The 26,077-nt window shown below is 41.6% G+C and overlaps 1 protein-coding gene across 10 annotated transcripts in view; it reads right to left on the reverse strand.

Moving 5' to 3' along the window:
- The window catches only part of SLC16A12 (solute carrier family 16 member 12), a 79,668-nt gene that overhangs the window by 38,100 nt on the left and 15,491 nt on the right, over positions 1-26,077 (reverse strand). The window contains exon 1 of one of the 10 annotated variants that reach the window (XM_038578163.1): positions 21,249-21,441. The exons of the other annotated variants lie outside the window; for them this stretch is intronic. The gene's annotated coding sequence lies outside the window, so the exon portion shown is untranslated. Of the gene's footprint in view, positions 1-21,248; positions 21,442-26,077 lie in introns of those variants that run through there. 10 annotated transcript variants of the gene reach the window in all.

Here is a 26,077-nt window from a genome sequence, read left to right on the forward strand (position 1 = left end):
ATTTTTAAATATTTCCTAAAAGTAAATATTTCCTTAGCCAAACATGGCAATAGTTATATTTTTTACATGTTATTTGTTGGTTAAGAAAATATATAAAGGGGTGACAGGGTGGCTCAGTTGGTTAAGCATCTGTCTTTGGCTCAGCTCAGGTCATGGTCTCAGTGTCCTGATATCAAGCCCTGTCTTGGGCTCCCTGCTCAGTGGGAAGTCTGCTTCTCCTTCTCCCTCTGCCCCCCATTCACTCTCTCTCTAACAAACAAACAAAAAAATTTTTATAAAAGGAAATATATAAAGATATCAGTTAAAACCATTTTCATGGGCAGCCCAGGTGGCTCAGCAGTTTAGCACCACCTTCAGCCCAGGGCCTGATCCTGGAGACCCGGGATCGAGTCCCATGTTGGGCTCCCTGCATGGAGCCTGCTTCTCCTCTGCCTGTGTCTCTGCCTCTCTCTCTCTTTCTCTTGAATAAATAAATAAAATCTTTAAAAAAACCTTTTTTTTCATGGTATTTTCAAATGCATTTTTTTTTTAATTTTAGAAATCACTAAGGCACTTAACAAACATTTGAAAAAGCCTAGCAACTGTGTAAGCTATTATTCTGTTCATGGACGGTGCTGCATGTACATGTGGATCTGCATACCCTGTACTAATTCTCTTGTCCCTTTCCAGGTCGGAGACCCTCAGATTAGAAGCCCTTCTCTGTTTATTAAGCATAAGGCTAGTACTTTAGAGAACATAAATTCCTTCTGAATTACTAGATATATTATTTATCCATGGTCCTAGTAGGGGCCAGGAAGTTGGGAAGGCTTCAACAAAGACATTTATAAAGATGTGAGCTGGGATGCCTGGATGGCTCGTGGTTAAGTGTCTGCCTTCGGCTCAAGGCATGATCCTGGGGTCCTGGGATCGAGTCCCACATCGGGCTCCCTGTGAGGAGCCTGCTTCTCCCTCTGCCTGTGTCTCTGCCCCTCTTTTTCTCTTTCTCTGTCTCTCATGAATAAATAAATAAAATCTTTTTAAAAAAATATGTGAGCTGTGTTCATAAACTCTAACAAAGGTCAGTTGAGTCCCCTGGGGCTCATAATAGTGGAAGATATTACCACCTCTAGGCCTGAAGGACAGAGAGAGAGAGCAATTACTGGAACCTTCTATAAAATTACCATAGGAAGTCTTGGGCAAAGGAAAGCAGCAAGTCCACGAGGATCAGACAGTAAAAGAGCCAAGGACACAAATACACTAGCCTCTCATTCCTGATGCCTCCCAAGTCCTCCCAGCGGCTGGACCCAATGGGGATCCAGTTGATGCAGCTCCTACATGTCACTCTCCTAGGGTAGAAAAGGATGGGCAGTGAACTTAGAGGGACAAATGGCAGCTGGCCCGCACTCCAGTGTGGGCTGTCAGCTTGTGTCATGCACCAGGGCTATGGTTAAAAGATGACGTCAGTCCCTAAGTCGTTATGGGCTCACCTTTAAACATCAAGTCACTCAAGGTTACCAACTCAGATCTGGCTTATTTCGAAAACAAAACTCAGTTGTGAAACTGATTGCCTCTTTTGCTTCTCTGACTTTAGTGCTCCCTTAATTTCAGCCAGCAGTCACCTTTAAAGGGACAATGTCAAAATCTTCATCTCCACTGCCAACCTTCCCTCAAACTTCCAACAGCCCAGCCGACAAGGTATCTCAAACTCACCTGTGCAAAAAGCACAGGCTCTTCTCCCCTGGAAACACAACGTGTGTATGTGTGTAATGCTTTCAGCATTTTCCAACTAGGCATACTAGAACGCTTTGGGTCCCTTTAACAACTCCCCAGCTCTCATAACAAGTGAGGCCAACTCTTTGTTTGGTTTTTAAAGATTTTATTTATTTATTTGAGAGAGAGAGAGAGAGAGAGAATGCATGTGCACATGAGAGAGCATAAGCAATAAAGAGGGAGAAGCAGGCCACTCAAAGAGCAGGGAGCCCTGCGCAGGGATTGATCCCAGGACTCAGGGATTATGACCTGAGCCAAAGGCAGATGCTGAACCAACTGAGCCACCCAGGTGCCCCATGGGGGAACTCTTATCACTTCTGCTTGTGTGCCTCTCACATCTGCCTTTCCATTTTTATTTCCCTTTGTCTTGTACCTGGGATGGAGTTGGAGCCTGCCCCAACCTGTCCAGCTTGATCCATCACTTAGAGACTGACCCTATTTAGACTTCTCTGCTACTCACTAATCGCAAACTCTTACTTAGTCTCTCAGGGCCTGGGTTACCTTATCTGCAGGACAGATCTGTGGACAATACCTACAACTGGGCACAAAGACTTCCTTTACATTGATTCATGTGTCAGGAACCCTGGTAGTTGTGACATCCTGGCCTTTCTCCACCTCCTCACGGACTTTTCCCCACAGGAGGAAAGCAGTTATCTGATTTGTGAGTTTGGGAGAAACAGATAACAGGTGCACATATGCTCGGTTCAGCCCTTCTCCTCTTTGGTGTCTGTTTGTTTTCTCTCCTCCTGGGATCTGCCTGTTAGTAGAGAGTGCTCATCCTTCTCAGGTCTCCCATAAATGAAATAGGGCCAGGTACCCTTGCAAGTTGCAGGGATCGTGACTAGGTAAGTGTGTGTGTGTTTTTTACAGACTTACCCAGGGGAAAGTATTGCAATCCTACTTGGCTGGTAGTCATAAGCCTCATTTTCCGATTATTAGTATCATGAACACTGAAGGTGGCATTTTGATCTTCATCAGTTGGATTCCTCTTCCTACTTCTAAATTGGCTTTGAGCTTAGAGAAAGGAGGAATGTTTTTCATTGATCCTTTCAAATCCCAATTCCTGCCTTATGGAGTTACTTGGAAAAAAAAAATGAAATAATCCATATTATATCATGAAGCATAGGCTCTCCCCACAGCATAAGCATTCAAATAAATGGTAGCTACTATTAGTCTTGTTATTGTAGACTGCCTCTATGGGCATTAAGAGAGGGGTGAGGAACTTAAGATTTCCATATTCTATGATTATTATAATTTTTTATATTGAGATAGCATGGGAGAGTAACAGGTACATCCCGGTAGAACTTTATAAACTGCAAATGAAGACCTATCATCTGGGATCCCTGGGTGGCGCAGCGGTTTGGCGCCTGCCTTTGGCCCAGGGCGCGATCCTGGAGATCCGGGATCGAATCCCACGTCGGGCTCCCGGTGCATGGAGCCTGCTTCTCCCTCTGCCTGTGTCTCTGCCTCTCTCTCTCTTTCTGTGACTATCATGAATAAATAAATAAAATCTTTAAAAAAAAAAAAAAAAAAAAAAAAAAAAAAAAAAAAAAAAGACCTATCATCTTTACCTGTCCAGAGACTTCACACTGGAGCATGTATGTGTGTTCTGAGGCTGGGTGTGAAAAATGTTCTGAGAGAGCAGTTCTCTGAGAAGGAGGCTTACAAGAGGCCCTCAGGCCATGATACAGTGGTAAACAGTAACATAAGATGGCCAGAAACAATTTTTTAAAAGAAAAAAGAGGGGTGCCTGGGTGGCTCAGCAGGTTAAGTGTCCAACTCTTGATTTGGGTTCAGGTCATGATCTCAGGGTTGTTGGATCAGCCCCACGTTGGGTTCTGCACTGAGCAGGGAGGCTGCTTCTCTCCCTCTGCACTGCACCTCGCCCTTGCCACTCTCTAAAATAAATAAATAAATAAATAAATAAATAAATAAATAAATAAATAAATAAATCTTTAAAAACATAAAAAGAAACCCACATTCCTCTGACTGAATACCCCTCTCTAAAGGATGGCAGGGGTTCTCTGTCTCCTCTACTACTGCACCTTGGGCATTTTAAACTGCCACAAATACGAACATTGCATCACACTATTAAACACACAGAACAGTGCATTTGGGGTGGCTCAGACCTGTCTGGCTTGGAAACCCAGCTCAGACAACCACTGGCTGAACGACCTTGACACGTGACCTCCCTTTCTGAATCCCAGACTCCTGCTGTGTACATCTGAATTACTAGTTCCTCTCTAATAGGGCTTTAATAAGGAGTAAAGGGCAAGGTACATGTAGAAGCACCTCCCACCTATTAAAATATTCTCATATTAACACAGTACACACTCAAAACATGCTTACCTAAGTTAAACTTATACCAGTTCAAATAGTGACAAGATTACCAAATTATTAGTAAATGAATATCTTCATCATAGCTGAAAGCACCCATATTTCCCTTCCTAAAGCATCCAAAGGGAAAAAAGGCAAGGAGATGTTCAATGACTTCATGTTGCTATGTCAACTTTCTCTTATGATATACAGACAATACGAAAGAGTTCAATAATGGACAGAGAGAGAAAATGCAGAGAGAAAATGACAGAGAAAACATCAAAGAAATACTACAGTTTTTGAACATTTACTTTTTTTTTTGTAGATGGTCTTGTTTTTTAAAAAATTATTTTTTATTGGTGTTCAATTTACCAACATACAGAATAACACCTAGTGCTCATCCCATCAAGTGCCCCCCTCAGTGCCCGTCACCCATTCACCCCCACCCCCCGCCCACCTCCCCTTCCACCACCCCAGAGTTAGGAGTCTTTATGTTCTGTCTCCCTTTCTGATATTTCCCACACATTTCTTCTCCCTTCCCTTCTATTCCCTTTCACTATTATTTATATTCCCCAAATGAATGAGAACATATAATGTTTGTCCTTCTCCGATTGACTTACTTCACTCAGCATAATACCCTCCAGTTCCATCCACGTTGAAGCAAATGGTGGGTATTTGTCGTTTCTAATGGCTGAGGAATATTCCATTGTATACATAAACCACATCTTCTTTATCCATTCATCTTTCGATGGACACCGAGGCTCCTTCCACAGTTTGGCTATTGTGGCCATTGCTGCTATAAACATCGGGGTGCAGGTTTCCCGCGTTTCATTGCATCTGTATCTTTGGGGTAAATCCCCAGCAGTGCAATTGCTGGGTTGTAGGGCAGGTCTATTTTTAACTCTTTGAGGACCCTACACACAGTTTTCCAGAGTGGCTGCACCAGGTCACATTCCCACCAACAGTGTAAGAGGGTTCCCTTTTCTCCGCATCCTCTCCAACATTTGTGGTTTCCTGCCTTGTTAATTTTCCCCATTCTCACCGGTGTGAGGTGGTATCTCATTGTGGTTTTGATGTGTATTTCCCTGATGGCAAGGGATGCAGAGCATTTTCTCATGTGCACGTTGGCCATGTCTATGTCTTCCTCTGTGAGATTTCTCTTCACGTCTTTTTTTTTTTAATTTTTTTTTATTTATTTATGATAGTCACAGAGAGAGAGAGAGAGAGAGGCAGAGACACAGGCAGAGGGAGAAGCAGGCTCCATGCACCGGGAGCCTGACGTGGGATTCGATCCCGGGTCTCCAGGATCGCGCCCTGGGCCAAAGGCAGGCGCCAAACCGCTGCGCCACCCAGGGATCCCTCTCTTCACGTCTTTTGCCCATTTCATGAATGGATTGTTTGTTTCTTTGGTGTTGAGTTTAGTAAGTTCTTTATAGATCTTGGAAACTAGCCCTTTATCTGATACGTCATTTGCAAATATCTTCTCCCATTCTGTAGGTTGTCTTTTAGTTTTGTTGACTGTATCTTTTGCTGCGCAGAAGCTTTTTATCTTAAGTCCCAATAATTCACTTTTGCTTTTGTTTCCTTTGCCTTCATGGATGTATCTTGCAAGAAGTTACTGTGGCCAAGTTCAAAAAGGGTGTTGCCTGTGTTCTCCTCTAGGGTTTTGATGGAATCTTGTCTCACATTTAGATCTTTCATCCATTTGGAGTTTATCTTTGTGTCTGGTGAAAGAGAGTGGTCTAGTTTCATTCTTCTGCATGTGGATGTCCAATTTTCCCAGCACCACTTATTGAAGAGACTGTCTTTCTTCCAGTGGATAGTCTTTCCTGCTTTGTCGAATATTAGTTCACCATAAAGTTGAGGGTCCACTTCTGGATTCTCTATTCTGTTCCATTGATCTCTGTGTCTGTTTTTGTGCCAGTACCACACTGTCTTGATCACAGCTTGTAGTACAACCTGAAATCTGGCACTGTGACGCCCCCAGATATGGTTTTCTTTTTAAAAATTCCCCTGGCTATTCGGGGTCTTTTCTGATTCCACACAAATCTTAAAATAATTTGTTCTAACTCTCTGAAGAAAGTCCATGGTATTTTGATAGAGATTGCATTAAACGTGTAAATTGCTAAATTTTAATTAAAAAAAAAACATGTAAATTGCCCTGGGTAACATTGACATTTTCACAATATTAATTCTGCCAATCCATGAGCATGGAATATTTTTCCATCTCTTTGTGTCTTCCTCGATTTCTTTCAGAAGTGTTCTATAGTTTTTAGGGTATAGATCCTTTACCTCTTTGGTTAGGTTTATTCCTAGGTATCTTATGCTTTTGGGTGCAATTGTAAATGGGATTGACTCCTTAATTTCTCTTTCTTCAGTCTCATTGTTAGTGTATAGAAATGCCACTGACTTCTGGGCATTGATTTTGTATCCTGCCACGCTACCAAATTGCTGTATGAGTTCTAGCAATCTTGGGGTGGAGGCTTTTGGGTTTTCTATGTAGAGTATAATGTCATCGGCGAAGAGGGAGAGTTTGACTTCTTCTTTGCCAATTTGAATGCCTTTAATGTCTTTTTGTTGTCTGACTGCTGAGGCTAGGACTTCCAGTACTATGTTGAATAGCAGTGGTGAGAGTGGACATCCCTGTCTTGTTCCTGATCTTAGGGGAAAGGCTCCCAGTGCTTCCCCATTGAGAATGATATTTGCTGTGGGCTTTTCGTAGATGGCTCTTAAGATGTCGAGGAATGTTCCCTCTATCCCTACACTCTGAAGAGTTTTGATCAGGAATGGATGCTGTATTTTGTCAAATGCTTTCTCTGCATCTAATGAGAGCATCATATGGTTCTTGGTTTTTCTCTTGCTGATATGATGAATCACGTTGATTGTTTTACGAGTGTTGAACCAGCCTTGTGTCCTGGGGATAAATCCTACTTGCTCATGGTGAATAATTTTCTTAATGCACTGTTGGATCCGATTGGCTAGTATCTTGTTGAGAATTTTTGCATCCATGTTCATCAGGGATATTGGTCTGTAATTCTCCTTTTTGGTGGGGTCTTTGTCTGGTTTTGGAATTAAGGTGATGCTGGCCTCATAGAACGAATTTGGAAGTACTCCATCTCTTTCTATCTTTCCAAACAGCTTTAGTAGAATAGGTATGGTTTCTTCTTTAAACGTTTGATAGAATTCCCCTGGGAAGCCATCTGGCCCTGGACTTTTGTGTCTTGGGAGGTTTTTGATGACTGCTTCAATTTCCTCCCTGGTTATTGGCCTGTTCCGGTTTTCTATTTCTTCCTGTTCCAGTTTTGGTAGTTTGTGGCTTTCCAGGAATGCGTCCATTTCTTCTAGATTGCCTAATTTATTGGCGTATAGCTGTTCATAATATGTTTTTAAGATCGTTTGTATTTCCTTGGTGTTGGTAGTGATCTCTCCTTTCTCATTCATGATTTTATTAATTTGAGTCTTCTCTCTCTTCTTTTTAATAAGGCTGGCTAATGGTTTATCTATCTTATTAATTCTTTCAAATAACCAACTCCTGGTTCTGTTGATCTGTTTCACAGTTCTTCTGGTCTCAATTTTGAATGGTTCTCAAAAGAAAGCAGGGGTAGCCATCCTTATATCAGATAAATCAGATAAAAATTTACCCCGAAGACTGTAGTGAGAGATGAAGAGGGACACTATATCATACTTAAAGGATCTATCCAACAAGAGGACTTAACAATCCTCAATATATATGCCCCGAATGTGGGAGCTGCCAAATATATCAATCGATTAATAACCAAAGTGAAGAAATACTTAGATAATAATACACTTACACTCAGTGACATCAATCTAGCTCTTTCTATACTCGATAGGTCTTCTAAGCACAACATCTCCAAAGAAACGAGAGCTTTAAATGATACAGTGGACCAGATGGATTTCACAGATATCTACAGAACTTTACATCCAAACTCAACTGAATACACAGTCTTCTCAAGTGCACATGGAACTTTCTCCAGAATACACCATATACTGGGTCACAAATCATGTCTGAGCCGATACCAAAAGATTGGGATCATCCCCAGCATATTCTCAGACCATAATGCCTTGAAATTAGAACTAAATCACAACAAGAAGTTTGGAAGGACCTCAAACACGTGGAGGTGAAGGACCATCCTGCTAAAAGATGAAAGGGTCAACCAGGAAATTAAGGAAGAATTAAAAAGATTCATGGAAACTAATGAGAATGAAGATACAACCGTTCAAAATCTTTGGGATGCAGCAAAAGCAGTCCTAAAGCATCCATTCAAAAACTGGAAAGAACTCAAATACAAAAGCTAACCTTACACATAAAGGAGCTAGAGAAAAAACAGCAAATAGATCCTACACCCAGCAGAAGAAGAGAGTTAATAAAGATTCGAGCAGAACTCAGTTTTTGAACTTTTAGATCAATTTTCACTTTGCAGTATTTTAGTTGGTTCTTTGGAAATGCACACTGAAATTCTTTGCAGGCAATTATCTGTACACCAAATATCTGAATCCACATTGTCTTCCCTTTTGATGACTCTTCCTAAGAGGTAAACGTATAGCACGTCCCAGGCATGGATTACAATAAACCCTTCCTAGTGATGGTCAGGACTATAGCAGCACCAAAACCACGCCAATGCTCAGCTAACTCAGAACACAAAATGTACGTGCCATGAGTACAACTACAGAAAATACATATGCATAAAGACAAAATGAGGAAGGAATGCACAAAAATAGAAAGTAGTTGTGTGAAGAAAGTAAGATTATGAATGTTCTTTTCTGAATTTCTTGGAAGACTCGGTCTTCTTATAAAAAGTAATAAAACCATTTCTACATACTTGTAATTGAGTGTGTACTTGCTGTTTCTTCCATTTTACATCAGTTTATATATGCTTTCTTATATATTTGACATACATGATATTTCCCATTGAATATATTGATCACATTTGCTGTCTTTATTCAACTTGTCAAGATTTTATCCTCCCAGTAATACCTAAGGAGGCTTTGCTTTGGGACCACCCTCTCACACATGAGTTAAAAGTCATCCTTCACTTCCTTTCTTCCCAACAGGCAGAAAACAAGAAATGTACCTGTGCGAAGAGAAGCTTTCTGATCATATTTAAGGTTGTCTAAGAAAAGATTAAATTGACAGAGTTTAGTTTTATTGTTTTTTTTCATATATATATGTATGTATGGTATAATGTGTGTGTATTTGTGTGTATAAAATAAAGACATTTATTCCTGATCTTTTACTATAATTTTCAAGTTTCTTTTCCTCTTACATAGTGTTGCAATATTTGATGGGTAAGTAACAGCATGAAAAAGTCTGCTTAGGACAATTGTACTGGAGAAAATGAGAATGTGACGTCCTTGCTCACAGCATCTGAGGTTCACATGAGAACATCATTCTCTCTTCTTTGACAATCTTTTTGAGGGAACTCTGACAATGACAAAATCATCTTCACTGGGGGAAGACATTACTTAATGTCTTCAGGATAAGAATACAGGCTTGAATTATATTGGATAATTCCTAGAATCTTGGAATGAGAATAATCTGAACAGAGAAAATAAACTTTTTTATTTTTTTAGATTTGATTTATTTATTCATGAGAGAGAAAGAGAAAGAGAGAGAGAGGGGCAGAGACACAGGCAGAGGAAGAAGCAGGCACCATGCAGAGAGCCCGACGAGGGACTCAATCCTGGGTCTCCAGGATCATGCCTGGGGCTGAAGGCAGCGCTAAACCACTGAGCCACCTGGGCTGCCCAATAAACATTTTTATCTCAACAAAACCATCATCTATAAGACTTAAAAGTATAGCTTTGTGTGTATTTAATTACTCATGTCTTAAACTGAAATTCCTCACTTAGAATTAAGTGTCAAGGGACGCCTGGTGGCTCAGTGGTTGAGAATCTGCCTTCGGCCCAGGGCGTGATCCTGGAGTCCCAGGATCAAGTCCCACATCGGGCTCCCTGCATGGAGCCTGCTTCTCCCTCTGCCTGTCTCTCTGACTCTGTCTGTCTCTCATAAAGAAATAAATAAAATATTTTTTAAAAATCAAGTGTCAAATAATATAAATTCAATTCATTTTGCTTCTCATTTCTCAAAAACACAACCAGTGAAGAACACAGCAAAAAAGGCTGATTGAATGGCCGAAGTCTACATTTCAAAGGCCAGTGTATTTTTACTGTGTATTCTACATGAATAAGTTATGGGTTTCAGGCCCACCAATGATAAGCTGGAATCATCGGAAGGGAGAGGGAGGTATCACAGACAAATCTGTAACCAAATGTGAGATCATTGCTAAGGGTCTAAGAGCAATAGAGATGACCTAGAAAAAAAAAAAAAAAGAAAGAAAAATTAAAAAAAAGAAAAGATCCAGTAAATTCAAGAGCTTAGAGTCATTTTTGCTAAATAAACCAGAGCAGAGGCAGAAATCTCTAGCATTTGTGCCCATCAGCTGAAAGGGTCCTCAATGAGCTGTTTGGTCCCCAGCGATGTAAGGGGAACTTGCAGGACTGGTGGGCAGCCAGCTCACTACCTGGCACTAGGAGCATCTGGCATTGGATGTAAACGCTCCATATGGTTTCCTTCTATATATGAAAAAAGAAAAAGTCCACAAAGACTGAGAAATAGACATCCCCTCACCTCAGTCAAAGAAGGAGTTTCAGGATTCAAAAAAAACAATCATTATTTTTTTTAAAGATTTTATTTACCTATTTGAGAGAAAGAGAGAGGGAGAGTACAAGTAGGGGGAGTGGCAGAGAGAGAGGCAAACTCCCCACTGAGCAGGGAGCACAACGCAAGGCTCAATCCCAGGACCCGAGCCAAAGGCAGATGCTTAACTGACTGAGCCACCCAGGTGCCCCCCCCAAAAAGAATCATTAAATTTCTCTGAGGAAGAAAATTTTTAAAAAACAGAGTCAAATGCTGTTTGTGATTAGCATATGCAAATTATGTTGTGACTCTGATGTATAATAAATACAAATAAGTCTAAAAACAAAGAAAAAAGGAAATGAATGTTACAGAAACAGAAGCCTCCTCAATCTCTTATTTCTTTTTCTCAGCTTTGCTTCTAATATGGAAATGTGATTCTGAAGAAAAGTTACTTTTGCAATTGGCAGGTCAAAGGTCCTAGGTCAGAAAACAGTAAATACACAGTGTTCCAGAAGAGATGTGTGTGCTTCCTGGTAGCAAATCAATCCCTGCAGGGCAAAAGACACTGAAGGATGAAATTTGGAAGAATGGGATGAATCGCAGACTTTTTCACTCCAGTAGGCAGTGCTTCAGAAAGCTAGTGGGCAGCCACCATGATTCCCTTTCACAGCCAGCTACGATGGAGGCCATAGGCTCTGTGCAATTTGTATAAAGGGTCAGATTCCTCCAAACAAGCATGACCATCATGCACAAGGCAATAAGTCTTCTCTAAGGGAAAGAACATTTGACTGACTAATTGGGTATTTAAAGGAAATGCCCAGAATGGTGTGGCAAAAAAGACAACTCAACATTTTAATTCTATAGATTAATATCATCATAATAGCAACAGCACCTGTTTTGTGAGCACTGATCTATGGGCCAGGCACTGTGCTCAGGGACTCACATACATAGTGGTCTTTCAGAAGAGGATCTGGGTACCTGCTCTTCACTGTCGGTGGAGTTTGGCATTGTGGTACCATGATTTTGTTTAGCAGAATTTCACTTTCCTTTCCAAATTGATACCATGCCTATAGAAGTGCTAATAAGAGCTTGGCAATCAAACACCCTCTCCCTCAAATTAATAGGCTGTGCGAAAGGTTCAGTGAAGTTTGAAAATAATCTAGCTTTAATTAATTTGGTCACTGTAATGCATATAACTTGGGCTAGGAGCAGCAACAAACCAAAGTGACAGTTTCCCACCAGATGCCTTAGAAATCTAGAGATGCTCCTTTTCTGAGCATTATGGATTCCCAAAGGACCACCACCTTTTTGTAAAAGAAATAAGGAGGAAGGATACAGTCAAAGATGCAAAGAGCCCATAGGGAACTAAGATACAGGCTCTACCAAGTGATACCCAGGCCTGGTTGAGATTACTCTGCACAGTATCAGGATTAAGTAGAAGCTTTGATGTGACAAGAGTCAAAATGAAAATGGACATGTCAGAAAAGTGACAAGTGAGTGGCTTTCATCTCTGTCAGCTCTGGATACTGTCCAGCCTCAGGGAAGGAGTCTTTCAGAGGAAAGAAAGAATGATTGTGCTCTTTGCTTATTTAAATAGTCAGCTCTAGAAAATGTGGGCATATTAGTATCAGTGGCATTATCATTGTCAAGAAACCTTTAAAATTACTCTTGGTATTATTTTCCTTTAAATAAGGAAGGCCTACCTCTTTATATAGGCACATTATTTTGATCAAAACAGTACCGCTCAATGTGATCATCAATATCGCTCCTCAGGAAAAAAAAAAAATCACACCTCAAACATGGCTCCAAATGACTGATGTTTCCAAAACTCACAGCACTTTCTTGGAGTGAAGAGCCACTGTTGATAATATTAAAAAAAAAAAAAAAAAAAAAAAACCATGCTAAAAGTTTAAAGTACTTTCAAAAAAATGAGGCTCTAAAATATTGTGAATGATGATAGGTTGACCTTAAAAATGCCTAAAGTGGCTGTTTTTAAGATATATATATATATTTTTTTTTAGTCAATATTGTATTAAAATTTTTAAACATGTGGGGGCACCTGAGTGGTTCGGTGGTTGACCTTCTGCCTTTAGCTCAGCGCATGGTCCTGGAGTCCCAAGATCGAGTTCTGCATCGGGATCCCTGTATGGAGCCTGCATCTCCCTCTGCCTGTGTCTCTGCCTCTCTCTCTCTCTCTGTGTCTCTCATGAATAAATAAATAAAATCTTTAAATGAAAAAAAACTAAATATGTGAACATATAATAAGGTTTGTTATACAGGGCACCTGGGTGGCTCAGTCGGATAAGCATCTGCCTTCAGCTCAAGTCATGATCCCAGAGTCCTGGGATGGAGCCCCGAGAGCCCTGCCCTGCTTCTCCTTCTCCCTCTACCTGCCCCTCCCCCTGCTTGTGCACGCGCAAGCTCTCTCTGTCAAATAAGTAAAATCTTTTTTTTTTTTTTAAGATTTTATTTATTTATTCATGATAGTCACACACAGAGAGAGAGAGAGGCAGACATAGGCAGAGGGAGAAGCAGGCTCCATGCAGGGAGCTCGACATGGGATTCGATCCCGGGGCTCCAGGATCACGCCCTGGGCCAAAGGCAGGCACTAAACCGCTGCACCACCCAGGGATCCCAGTAAAATCTTTTTGAAAAATAATAAGGTTATTTCTGAAATGATGAAAAAAAGGTGTATAAGTTATTGTTGACTGGTTCCTAATGGTATCAGTTCAATGCACTTCTACAATCAAGAGGATCAATATAATTAATAATTACTGGTCATCACCAACTGGAAATAGGAACAAACTACAAAATATAATTCCCCTTGTATCAAACATCAGCATCCATAATGCTACAGTTCTGTTCATTTCAAAATCAAGAAAAAGATAACAATTTCAGAAGGGTCAGAGATAGATAACTACAGTGTCTCAAGACTTCAAGAGTCTTCACAGGAAGAGGAATTAAAAAGTAGGGCTCTTCTTCAGCAGGCAAAAAAATAGATCAAATGTTGAAGGGCTCAAGGATTACAAAATCATGATGAATCTGGATTTGCAACAAACTTAGAACCTGCTGGCAATTCCTAAAGCCTAGAAGAGATTGTGGTGGCTTATACATGAAACAATGTTCTCTCTCAAACTCTCCTACAATCCTCCACAGCGGCGTATCCACAATTAAATTCTGACACAATCAATCCAGAGTTAGCATCAAACCCCACAAGTTAAAGGCCATAGTCTGCAGACTGCCCCCACTCTAGCTAGCCACCCTCTCAAGTTTTGGATCACCTATACTCCTGACCGTCCACTTAGGAACTGGGGTTCCCATGACCCCCTCCTCAGATTTGATAATTTGCTATCAAAACTCAGGAAAACACTTTATGATTACCGGTTTATTATAAAGGATACAGATGAACAGCTAGATGGAAAGGTATATAGGGGAAGGTCCAGAAGGGTCCTGAGTTGGGAGCTTCTGCCTATGGCCTTGGGGTGATCCACCCTCCTGGCAGGTCCATGCATGTAGATGTATTCAACAACCCGGAAACTCTCTGAATCTTACTGTTCAAGAGTTGTCATAGTGCTTAATCTCCAATTCCACTTATTTCCCCTTCCAGGAGATCAGTGAGGGTTGGAAAACCCAAATCACATGGTGTTTCCAGTAATCAGATCCATCCTGAGGCTATCAGGGGCCCCACCCTAAGCTACCTCATTAGCACAAACTCAAGTAAGCTCAAAAGCAGTTCCATTTAAGTGACAAAAGACATTCTCCTAACACTCAGGAAATTCCAAGAGTTTAGGAGTGCTGTGCCAGGAGCCAAGAACAAAGACCAAATAGATTTTTTAATCATACCAGAAATATGTTAATGTTAAAGTCTCATCTGAAACATTCAGGTAAAATAAATGTGAAATCCTATTGTGACTGGCCAGATGACTATCTTCAGAATTTACACACAAAAAACCTCATTCCACAGTTCTTGGGCTCTTCATCAGGCTCTAAAAATACAAAAAAGCTGAGAGAGTGGAAATTTAAAAAAAGATTTTTTTTCTTTTAAGGCAATTTTTTTAGAGATGGAGAATGCCCCCATCCTGCCTCAAGCTTAGAAAAGTAGGTATCAGTGAAACCACTGGAGATCCTACTTGGGACTCTACATTTGAAAACATAGTCAAGGGCAGCCCGGATGGCTCAGCGGTTTAGCGCCGCCTCCAGCCCAGGGCCTGATCTTGGAGACCCGGGATCAAGTCCCACATCAGGCTTCCTGTGTGGAGCCTGCTTCTCCCTCTGTCTCTCTCACTCATGAATAAATAAAATCTTTAAAAAAAAAAAAAAGAAAAAGAAAACATAGTCATGGGGATCTGATTCCAGGCGCAGTGAATCAGAAGAATGGCTGATACATGGCTTTGACCTTGCCACAAAGTAGAGTGACTCTTCCCCCTCTCTCACAATGACTCAAGAGGCCAGGCCCAGACATTGCTGAGGGAAGAGCTGTCTAGAGCCATTAGAGTCCTGACCAAGGGGGCTTCTTGCCAGGGTTGGGGGTGGTGCTTCTCTAACATCAAAAGTCCAAAACTGCTGGAGAACCAGGAGTCAAGACAGTTTGCAACCAGCCAGAGGAGAAGTACCATATGCCTCCCAGGGTTGAGCAAAAAAACAAAACAAAAATAAAACAACAACAACAAAAAACTCACCCAAAACAAAAAAACAAGAGCCACAAACAAACAAACACCATCCACTAGATAAAGAGCTGACAAGTGTAAGATTGTGCCCTATTCTCCTCATCCCCTCTCCTACTTGAGCCAGGCCCTAGAAGAAAAAAAAAATTGTAGCAAGCTAGTAAGGAAGGAACATTAGGCTGGCCAAAACGAAAGAATCATGCCTCCTTCTCCCACTTCAAACAGCCAATTTTTTAGTGGCCCTGCCTGGGGGAGAGGTTGAGGATTGGCATTAAATTAAATTCTATGTTCTTGTTATTTGCATGGGTTAGCTATTCTAATTTCTGAATCGAGACCGTTTTTGTGACTTGAGGTGACGAGGGACCACCTATTATCCAACATTGAACAGAAAGCCATGGTACCTGTCTAGGTCTTTATTCGGATATGGCAGAGAGCTCTTCTCCACTGAACAAGTTCTAAAGGAAAATAGGAGATGAAAAATAAAATTGCAGGGCAGCCCGGGTGGCACAGTGGTTTAGCGCCTGCCTTCGGCCCAGGGTGTGATCCTGGAGACCCGGGATCAAGTCCCACATTGGGCTCCCTGCATGGAGCCTGCTTCTCCCTCTGCCTGTGTCTCTGCCTCTTCTCTTTCTCTCTCTGTGTCTCTATGAATAAATAAATAAATAAGTAAAAATTCAAAAAAATAAAAATAAAATTGCAGCTTTATTACATCCTATAACTAGTGCTCATTCAAAATACCATCTATACAAAATGAGGGTATATTGATAGGACCCACAAAAAAGTTTTGGAACTCAGCTCCAGAGGCAATACCAACTTAAGTATAAATAGATTCAAGGGGTTCCTGGGTGGCTCAGTCAGCTAAGAGTCTGCCTTCAGCTCAGGTCATGATCCCAGGGTCCAGGGATCCAGCCCCACATCAGGCTTCCTGCCCAGCAGGGAGCCTGCTTCTCTCTCTGTCCTTCCCCCTGCTCTCTATCAAATAAATAATATCAAAATAGGTCGCCAAGAGAAAAAGGGAGTATTTGGAAGATGCTGTCATACTTTGTGCTAACATAATAACCATGTCTTCCCATTAGCTTCTTTTATTTCTGTGTGATACCTACAAGCAAACAAAAGATCAATTTCAATGTTTTAAAACTGTGCATATCTTAATTGGCCATAACTGTTATGCACCAAGACAGAATAATCTATCATGATCATTATTTCACTGACAACACTCTATATAGATGATGATGATAAATGAACATAGACTATCCACTAAAGATTATCGATCTTCCCTTGAAGTTATTCTTCAGCTCATGGAGCCTGAGATGAGAACAGTTTAGGAACAAGCACAAGGACACTCTGTTCAGGCCTAAAAGAGCTTGAAAAAATTAACTACAAACAATTTATGTAGGTAACTCTGTACTACCTGGTCATAGATGAGTATCCATAAAATGTATAAAAAGAATATCTTACATTGGTTATATAGCACTATGGAGCTTATAATTCAAAACATTACTGTATTTCAGTCTCCAACAATCTAGTGAGAAAAGCAGGGAAGGGTAATGGTCAGCTCTTGCTTCTCTTTCTGCCCAGCATCCATGGCCCTTCCTTGGGCATCCTATCCCTTTTCAGTCCACATGGCTTGGGAACCTACATGCTCCTGGAGAGGCCAGACCACTTAGAGACACCAATTTATCCAGAGACTTGGGAGTCAAGCTAGACCAGTAAGAGTCAGCCATGGGACATTTGCTGAAATGGGAAATGTGTGCTTTTCAACTGGGAAAGAGTGCTTTCTTTATATGGGGGGTGGGGTGGAGTGGGGGGGTGTTTCCAAGCCAGAATGGATATATATAGTTTGCCAATAGCTGTTTTTAACTCTACTTGGAGAGACCCTCACCTAAAAAGCAAATGATCAACAGTGGGCACCTGGGTGGCTCAGTTGGTTAAGCATCTGTATTTAGCTCAGGTCATGATTCCAGAGTCCTAGGATCGAGCCCCACATCCGGCTCCCTGCTCCTTGGGAAGCTTGCTTCTCTCCCTCTCTTTCTGCCCTCTCCTCCCCACGCTCATGCATGTGCACTCTCTATCTCAAATAAATAAATAAAATCTTAAAAAAGAAAAAAAGATGACAGTAGAGGTATGCCTGGGTGGCTCAGTGGGATAAGTATCTGACTCTTGATCTCAGCATGGAGCCCACTTAAAGATAATTAAAAATAAGAATTAAAAAACAAAAATATGAGAGTAGAGGGGCGCCTGGGTGGCTCAGCAGTTCAGTGCTTGCCTTCAGTCCAGGGCGTGATCCCGGAGTCCCAGGATCGAGTCCCATATCAGGCTCCCTGCACGGAGCCTGCTTCTCCCTCTGCCTGTGTCTCTGCCTCTCTCTCTCTCTCTCATGAATAAATTTAAAAATCTTAAAAAAAAATGAGAGTAGAAATGTTAAATTTAATAGAAAAATTGGAAAGGAAATTTTTGTCTGCCCAGAAAGCAGACAAAAACACAAAGATACAGAATATTAGAGAGGAGACCTAAGAAAATTATCGGATTAACTCAGAAGATCCAACATACAGATAACAGGTGTCCCAGAAACAGAGAAAATATATGATGAAAAACACTACAAAAACATCCCCCATGGGGCAGCCCAGGTGGCTCAGCGGTTTAGCGCCACCTTCAGCCCAGGGCCTGATCCTGGAGACCCGGGATTGAGTTCCATGTCTGGCTCCTTGCATGGGGCCTGCTTCTCCCTCTGCCTGTGTCTCTGCCTCTCTCTCTCTGAGTCTCTCATGAATAAATAAATAAAATCTTTAAAAAATAATGTGACAAGAAAAAAACAAAGCAAATAAAAAATATAACAAGAAACAAGTATTACTTTTATGACCAGTAAAAATAAAGACAGTAACATTTACTAGTTCAACTGATTGAGATTAATTACATTTGTAATTAATTACAAATGATTTCTCATTTACATACGGTGGGCTAAAGTATAATTACTGACAAGGAAAGTTGTTCCAAATATATAGAAATGTAAATGCACTAAGTTACAAACTATGCATGATCTACCCCATTTTTATCAAACATAAATAAAATATTTATAAAACATCTGGAATATTACATGTTAAAAGGTCAGGATACAAAAAGGGAAGACAATGAATTAGCAACGCAAAGTCGGGTAGTAGGCAGCACCATTTATCAAATCATATCACTCCCCTGCTTAAAATGTTCTAATCGCTTCTGCCTTGCCCTGAAAATACAGCCTAACCTCCTCATAACCCATAAGGCCCTTTGATGTGATCCTTTTCAAACCTTCAAATGTTACCTTCTACTATTCCTCCTTTCATGAAATCATGAAGGAGTAGGGTCCTATGCCTTCTTTCTGTTCTCTGAACTTGCCAAATTCATTTCTGCCTCATGACACTTGCTCCTTTACGCCTTGAAAGCCCCCTTGTTCTGCATGGTCACATAGATGGCTCCTTCTTGTCATTCAGATGTCAGGTCAAATGCCTCTTTCTAAGACAGCTCTTCCTCACCATCATAATTTACAATGTCTCTTATCCCCACAACCCCTAGTAACTTTCTACTAATTAGACTTTTTCATTCCCTTATAGCTACCTCTATTTGAAGTCTCATTCATTAATTGTTTCTGATTTGTCGTCACTACAAAACTGTAAGCTCCCAGAGGGAGGGAATCTTGCCTTTCTTATTTGAATACTGCTGGAGTCCCAATACCTAGAATAAGTCTAACATATAGCAAGCCCCCAACAAATATTTATTGAAAATGAGAGATTAATGGCCTCATACATAGAAAACAGTTTGATTTAAAAAAAAAAAAAAAAAAAAAAAGAAAACAGTTTGATCCTTACCATGTTGCTTTTCATTTCAGTTACATAGGTTGGCTACTCACAAATTCATAACTGCTTAGGAGCCCTGCCTGAGAGGAGTGAAGGGAATATACAGCTCACACAAGTACCATCCGATGCTGGAATTCAAGCAGGAGGGGCATCCACAGAAATATTCCTGGTACAACAGAATTGGAGCCTGCATGTGTTCACCAGCTGACGGGCAATGCTCCTGAGAATTCAACATCTTGCCCAAGGGGTTGCAGGATTTCAGAGCCAGGCACTGGAGGGCTATCAAAAATGTGTCAAGTGCGTTGAGCCCTTGGGATTGCAGAAGCAAATAAATATCACTCATCTTGGCTATGCATTTGCCAGGCATCGATAAAGTCAATACCCATTCCATAAAGAGCATACATTTAAGTTTCCAGCTACCAAATCACATGGGTTGCCACAGACTGAGACCAACAGATGCTTATAAATATTAATTTGGCAGGGGATCAGGAATTCCCCAACTTCATATCCATTAGACCTCCATCTGTCCAAAGAAGCCAGCAATTGGCTCTCTCTTACCTCTTCAGCAAAAAATTTTAAAAATGAGAAGCAACAGTGCCCAGCAAAACTTATAGAAAACGTGTGTTCTCCCCTTAACCAAAATTAGATCTGAGGCCAGGGTCAGGGGGGTCCCGTTAGGTAATAAGTATCTTGCAGAACAGACTAGCACTTAGTTCATTTCTCTCTGATGAATGTTCTCAGAAGCAGCCCCACATCATTCAAAACAATAAATTTTAAAAAGGATAAGGCGACCCTCTCTTTGAATAACAAATCTTATTAAATTATAAATACATCAAAACGGAGACACCTGGGTGGCTCAGTGGTTGGGTATCTACCTTTGGCTCAGGGTGTGATCCCGCAGTCCTAGGATGGAGTCCCACATCAGGCTCCCTGCATGCTCCCTCTGCCTGTGTCTCTGCCTCTCCCTCTCTCTGTCTCTCATGAATAAATAAAATAAAATAAAATTTATAAATAAATAAATATGACTTATTTCTTGTGACTTCTACCTTTTTTTTCATTACTTTCTTTTTATGTTAAATATGTCCTACTGAAGTGGTAGGTCCTGGATTAGCCATATTACATAAACATGGTCTTGTTTTTATCTGAGAAAGATTTTAAAATAAGGTGGTGACTTAACTTTGGTAAGAAGAAAACTGACAGGGCAGCTTGGGTGGCTCAGCGGTTTAGCGCCACCTTCAGCCCAGGGCCTGATCCTGGAGACCCAGGATTGAGTTCCATGTCTGGCTCCTTGCATGGGGCCTGCTTCTCCCTCTGCCTGTGTCTCTGCCTCTCTCTCATGAATAAATTTTAAAAAGAAGAAGAAGAAAACTGACAAATAGTTAATGCAATGCCCTTTAATCCACAGTTGCTATCCCATCTAGAATTTTAAAAGTTCCCTGTAAAAACCCTATTAACCTAAGAAGGGCCTCTCCCAATGGCTGGCTGCCTTCTCCATGCACATATACACAATGGTGAACAGACAAACATGAAGCTGGCTTGCACCCTGTGGGGAAAGAGAGGAGGGAAAGTCCAGTGAGTGCTGGACCACATGGATTTTTCTAGATGTGTCTAAAGAAAGAAGAGACAAAAAAAAAAAAAAGAAAGAAAGAAGAAAGAAGAGACATAAGTGGGTGAGTCATAGGCAGTGACCTGAGGAAGACCATGGGGCCAGCAGGGTAGGGGGCAGGTGTGCTCTGTCTAACCTGAGAAGCTGAGCCCACACTCCGATTGTGGGCAGGCAGAGTGCTTTGCAGGGGGGTCCGCAGTCGTCCCCAGATGATTTGGGCCACCAAGGCCTGTGCCAGGTGGGGCCACAGTGCCAGAAACCAATGGCGAGCATGGAGGAAGACGAGCCGCCTAGTTGGGACACGGGAAGTGAGGGAGGAAGGTGATAGAAAGCCATACCCAGAGTCACTGACTGCTTCTCTTTGAGAAGTCTGTGAGACATCTGGGTACAAGAAAGAAATGTTGAGAGAAAAGGAAGAGTGGTACCTTGTCCAGATGGAACATGATGAAGACGTGCAGCTGCTCCTGTGCCTCCCGGTACACAATCTGCCCTCAGCTTCAACTCCGTCTATCTCTAAGAGGCCCCAGACTAGGTTGTCAGATCTTAGCCAGTCTTTCTCCTGTCGACCTGAAACCAGCACCGGGTGCTGACAGTTCAAATTTGAACCGTTCAACAGTCGCTTTGACTTTGCTTCAACATCTTGGCCCTCAAACTAGGCAGCCAGCACCATCAGGTCAAAACAAAACCACCATGAGAAGGTTCCCACAAAAGGTCACTGATAATTGATTAAAACACCCAGTCACAGGTACAGAGTCTCAACGGAAGCTGTGTTTCTTTATCACCTGCCCCACCCCCACCCTGTTCCCTCTCGCTCCCTCAAAAACAAGCCAAAAAGCCACCGTTTTGCTGCCTGCACATAATTTAAAAAAAGAAAGGAATAATTATTGTAAACTGGACAACTCTCATTTGCATAAATGTAGTAATGTGCTCCATGAAAGGATTACTTTTGACTCTTTCTGAACTGGTACATGTGTAATCCTTACTGCTTTGGAAGCACACAGGCTCTTGTGATGAAGGAGCCTTGAAACTCTTTGGAAAATTACAGAATATATAATTCACAGAATAAGAAGAAAGTAACTTTCCCTTTCAATTGTCATCAACTAAGAGGACCAGCCAAAACCTTGCTGAATAAACAGACACCAAAAGGAGATTTCTTTGTGCTAAAAATCCAAATGGTGAAGGAAGGTGGCCTAGGGCCACATGCTGAGACCTGGTTATAATAGTTTCCTTCACCTCATCCACTACCAAGAGAGCCTGGTGCTGTTCCACTCTGCAGAGGAAGGAGTGGCAGCCAGGCCTGGAGCACTGGAGCGTCCGTGGACGGCCTTGACAGGAAGAGTGGCAACATGGTAATGTTGGGGCAGCACTGAGTCCCAAATCAGCAAATATGAGAGCCCACATTAAGGCTGCACAGCCAGAGGCAAACAAGTTACTGCCAACACCTGAATTTACACAGCATGACTCTGAATTTCAGGCATCTTTAATTACACATAACATATATCCTTAATGCAGAAAAAGGAGAGAATAAAGCAAAAGGACGATAGTAAAAATCATCTACGTCCTGCCATCCAATAGGCACTGCTTTTATTTGGAGTCAGTCCTTGGAGAAATTTTTTCTATATTATGTATATGTATGTAAGTATGTCTTTTTAAAAACAAAACTGACACTTCACATCTATTACAATGACTATTATAAAAAACAAAACAGAACAAAACAAAATCAGAAAATAACAAGTGTTAGCAAGGACACGGAGAAAATGGAACCCTTAGTGCATTGCTGGTGGGAATGTAAAATGGTGCCGCCTCCATTGGAAATGATATGACAGTTTTTCAAAATATTAAAAAAAAATTATCATACAATTGACCAATTCCACTGCTAGATATATACCCCAAAGCAGTGAAAGCAGGGATTCAAACAGATACATATACATCCATATTATTCACAGCATTATTCACAATAGCTAAAAGGTAGAAGCAACTCAAATGTTCAAATGAATGAAGAAACAAAATGTGGTACAGATACACAATGAAACATTATTCAGCCTTAAAATCAAGGAGGTTCTGACACATTTCAACATGGATGAACCCTGAAGACAGTATGCTAAGTGAAATAAGCCAGTTGCAAAGAGACAAATATTATCTGATTCCACTTATACGAGGTACTTAGAGGAGTCAAATTCATAGAAACAGAAAGAACAGTGGTTGCCAGGGGCTGGATGGACAAAGAATGGGGAGTCATGGTCCAATGGGTATGGAGTTTCAGTTTGAAATGATAAAAAAAAGTTCTGGAGATGGATAGTGGGGATAGTGGCTCAACAGTATATGAATGTTCTTAATGTCACAGAACTATACTCTTAAAATGGTTAAAACGGTAAATTGTACCATATATATATATATATATATACATTTCTCCACACTTCAAAAAAATCTAAAACTTATCATTTTATCTGTAATTTGTTCTTTTCACTTAGTTTGATACCATGAATGTTAACAAATATACTCTGATCATTCTGATAGCTACAAAGAATTTGTATGACTGCACCATGATTGATGTCACCAATCCTCTGTTGGTGGACAGTCATATTGCCTCTGATTTTTCTCTCCCAAAAAGATGTTGTAGGATTTAATCATGTGACACATCAGGTCATACTACATTCCCAATTAACTTCCTCGGGCTATCCATGATCATTCACAAATATTCTGAAAATCTTACACTTCAGTCAGAGAACCTCCTATTTGCTCACGATCAAAAATTAAGTATGAGTACCTTTAATATATTAGAATTATTCATATTTGTCATTAACTATAATTTTAAATATTCAGTACCTGTGTACTTTCAAACTTACTACAGAAGAAAAAAGTGAGACAAGTTACTAATTGAACATGACACCATGGGCGATATTCAAAATATTTAACAAAAGGCTGTTAGTGGCACCAATCCATCAGAAGAGAGGCAAGCTGAACAATGGGCCAGCCAGATCAGAGCTATTAGCCTGGCTATTAGCCCTCCCAACCCCAAAGAAACCATTAAACTAGGAGTATGAGGTTGAATGGGAGTTCTAAAGTAGAAGTTTCTGAAGAGCCCCTATCTTTTATTGGTTGCCCAGAGGAAGAGGAGCATATCTGGAAAAAAGAGGAGCTAAACTCTAGACTGGCAAAGTGCGACATCCTGGGATCCTGATGTAGACAGACCAGGGGCTCTGTTGGTCTAGAGCCCAGGAGAGATCTGGTGTCCAGACGTATACTTGGTGTTGGGGCACAGCAAAGGTCATGGAGATATTACAGAATAGGCCTTTCAGACTTCTGTGGGTATCTCCTTAATTGCAGATTCAGATTCAGCAGATTCAAATTTCTGACAAACTCACAAGTGAGGCCTATGCTGGTCCACAGACCCCAGTTTGAGGAGCAAGGTATCCTGATGGTGGGTGGAAGAGAAGAGAGAGCAGACTCTGAGAAATGCCAGTCTTTCAGGGAAGGTTAGAAAAAGCAGAGGCTGCAAGGAAATTGAGAAAGGTAAAGATAAATCCAGGAAAGCACAGGGTCAGAGGTCCGAGAAGAAAGGGAAAAGCTTATCAAGCCTATGGACAGATCAGGTAAGACCCTAAGAAGAGGCACGGAGCCTGTCCTAGTCTGCACAGGCTGTCCCCACAAAATACCACAGTCTGGGTTGGCTTAGACGACAGGCATTTATTTTACTGGAGTTCTGAAAGCTGGAAGTCCGAGAGCAGATTGCCAGCTGGGTGGGGCTCTGGTGACAGCTCTCTCTGTGGCTTGCAGAGGGCCACCTTCTGGCTGCGTGCTCCCACGGCCTCCCTTGGCTCTTCTCTCCCTTCCTCTTCCTCTAAGGATACTAATCCCATCCTGGGGCTTCCTCCTCAGGACCTCATCTAGACTTAAACCTCAAAGGCCCCCACTTCTAACACAGCCCCATTACGTGTTGGGGCTTCAATATATGAAGGGGAGAAACAAACACTGGCCTTCTAAAGTGCCCATGGGACTTTGTGTAGATGTAAAGGTGCCCATGAGATGTTTGGCCACGGTTTCAGTGGGTGATATGATCACTTGGGGCGCACGGATTCACTAGAACAACCCAAGGCGCTTCTGTAATAGGTGTGGTCATAAGGGCTCGCAGGTCCCCCCAGTTGAAAATGCTCCAGGTTGGGGATGCTGAGACCCTGGCTGGGCAGGATTGCTGCCTCCGAGTCAGCACAGCACCCCCGAAGTGCGAGAAAAACAGGAGCTCCCAGGCACACATGCCAACAAGCTCCCAAGACAGGAATCCAGCCCACACACATTCATGTCCTTAGTACCTGCTAAATTGCTAAAGACAGTCTCTCAAGGACAGAGGTCTCTTAACACCTGCCAGCAGCCAGCATTTTCTCTCTTCAAAACTATCAATCTGACCTCATTTTGCAAGCCCAGCAGAAGTTCCGTTTGTGAAAATGAGATAAAAGTACAGTCACAGATGCTTCCTATCCCCATTTTCCCACAAGCTCAAAGAAAAGGCACATGGTTTCCTAGGTCCGGGCTTGTTATTCTAGTGACTTCATCAGAGCCACACTGCTAGGCAGAAAACCAGGCCCACGAGAGGACTGCTCCCTGTCAGGGGTGGGGGTGGAGGTGTTGGGGCTCGGGGATGGGGGAGCCCCGAGCCAGGGAATCCGTCCTCTGTCCTCCGGGGTGCTCAGAAACTGCACAAGTCATCATCAAGCAGTCGTCACAATCAATATGAGGACAGGTGGAATTTTTCACAATGCTGCATTTTCCATGAAATAGCAAAACTAGAATGAACTAAACCAGGGCTGCCTTGTAGAGCCACTAATATTTTAGAATTGTGGTTATTTGGCAAATTAAGACAACAGAACAAGCAGAAGGCTGAGGCTTATATTGTAGTTACAGTCATCTCACTTATCCAGAAACATTGGCCATGTGACAGGGCCTCAAAAACGAATAGAAAGAATGTTCTTAATTTGGCGAGATCCAGGCCACTCCCTGTTAGATCACATTCACGCCTGAGCTCCTAAAGACCGGGGATTTTGCAACCTCTGGCTTAAGTGCCATGACCGATCATTTACTTATAAACGGATACTGTAAATAACTGATAAGATTTCTTGTAGGAATATATATATTCTCTCTGTGATCTTGTTTCTACAAGTTACTTGCTTAGCACCCTATTTTTACCTGGCAAGGTAAATGCCTACCTTGTTTCCTACTCAATTATAAACTCCTTTAAACTTGTTATTAGGGCAAATTG

Source organism: Canis lupus, chromosome 28, assembly GCF_011100685.1.
Source record: "Canis lupus familiaris isolate Mischka breed German Shepherd chromosome 28, alternate assembly UU_Cfam_GSD_1.0, whole genome shotgun sequence".
Taxonomy (NCBI): Eukaryota; Metazoa; Chordata; class Mammalia; order Carnivora; family Canidae; genus Canis; species Canis lupus.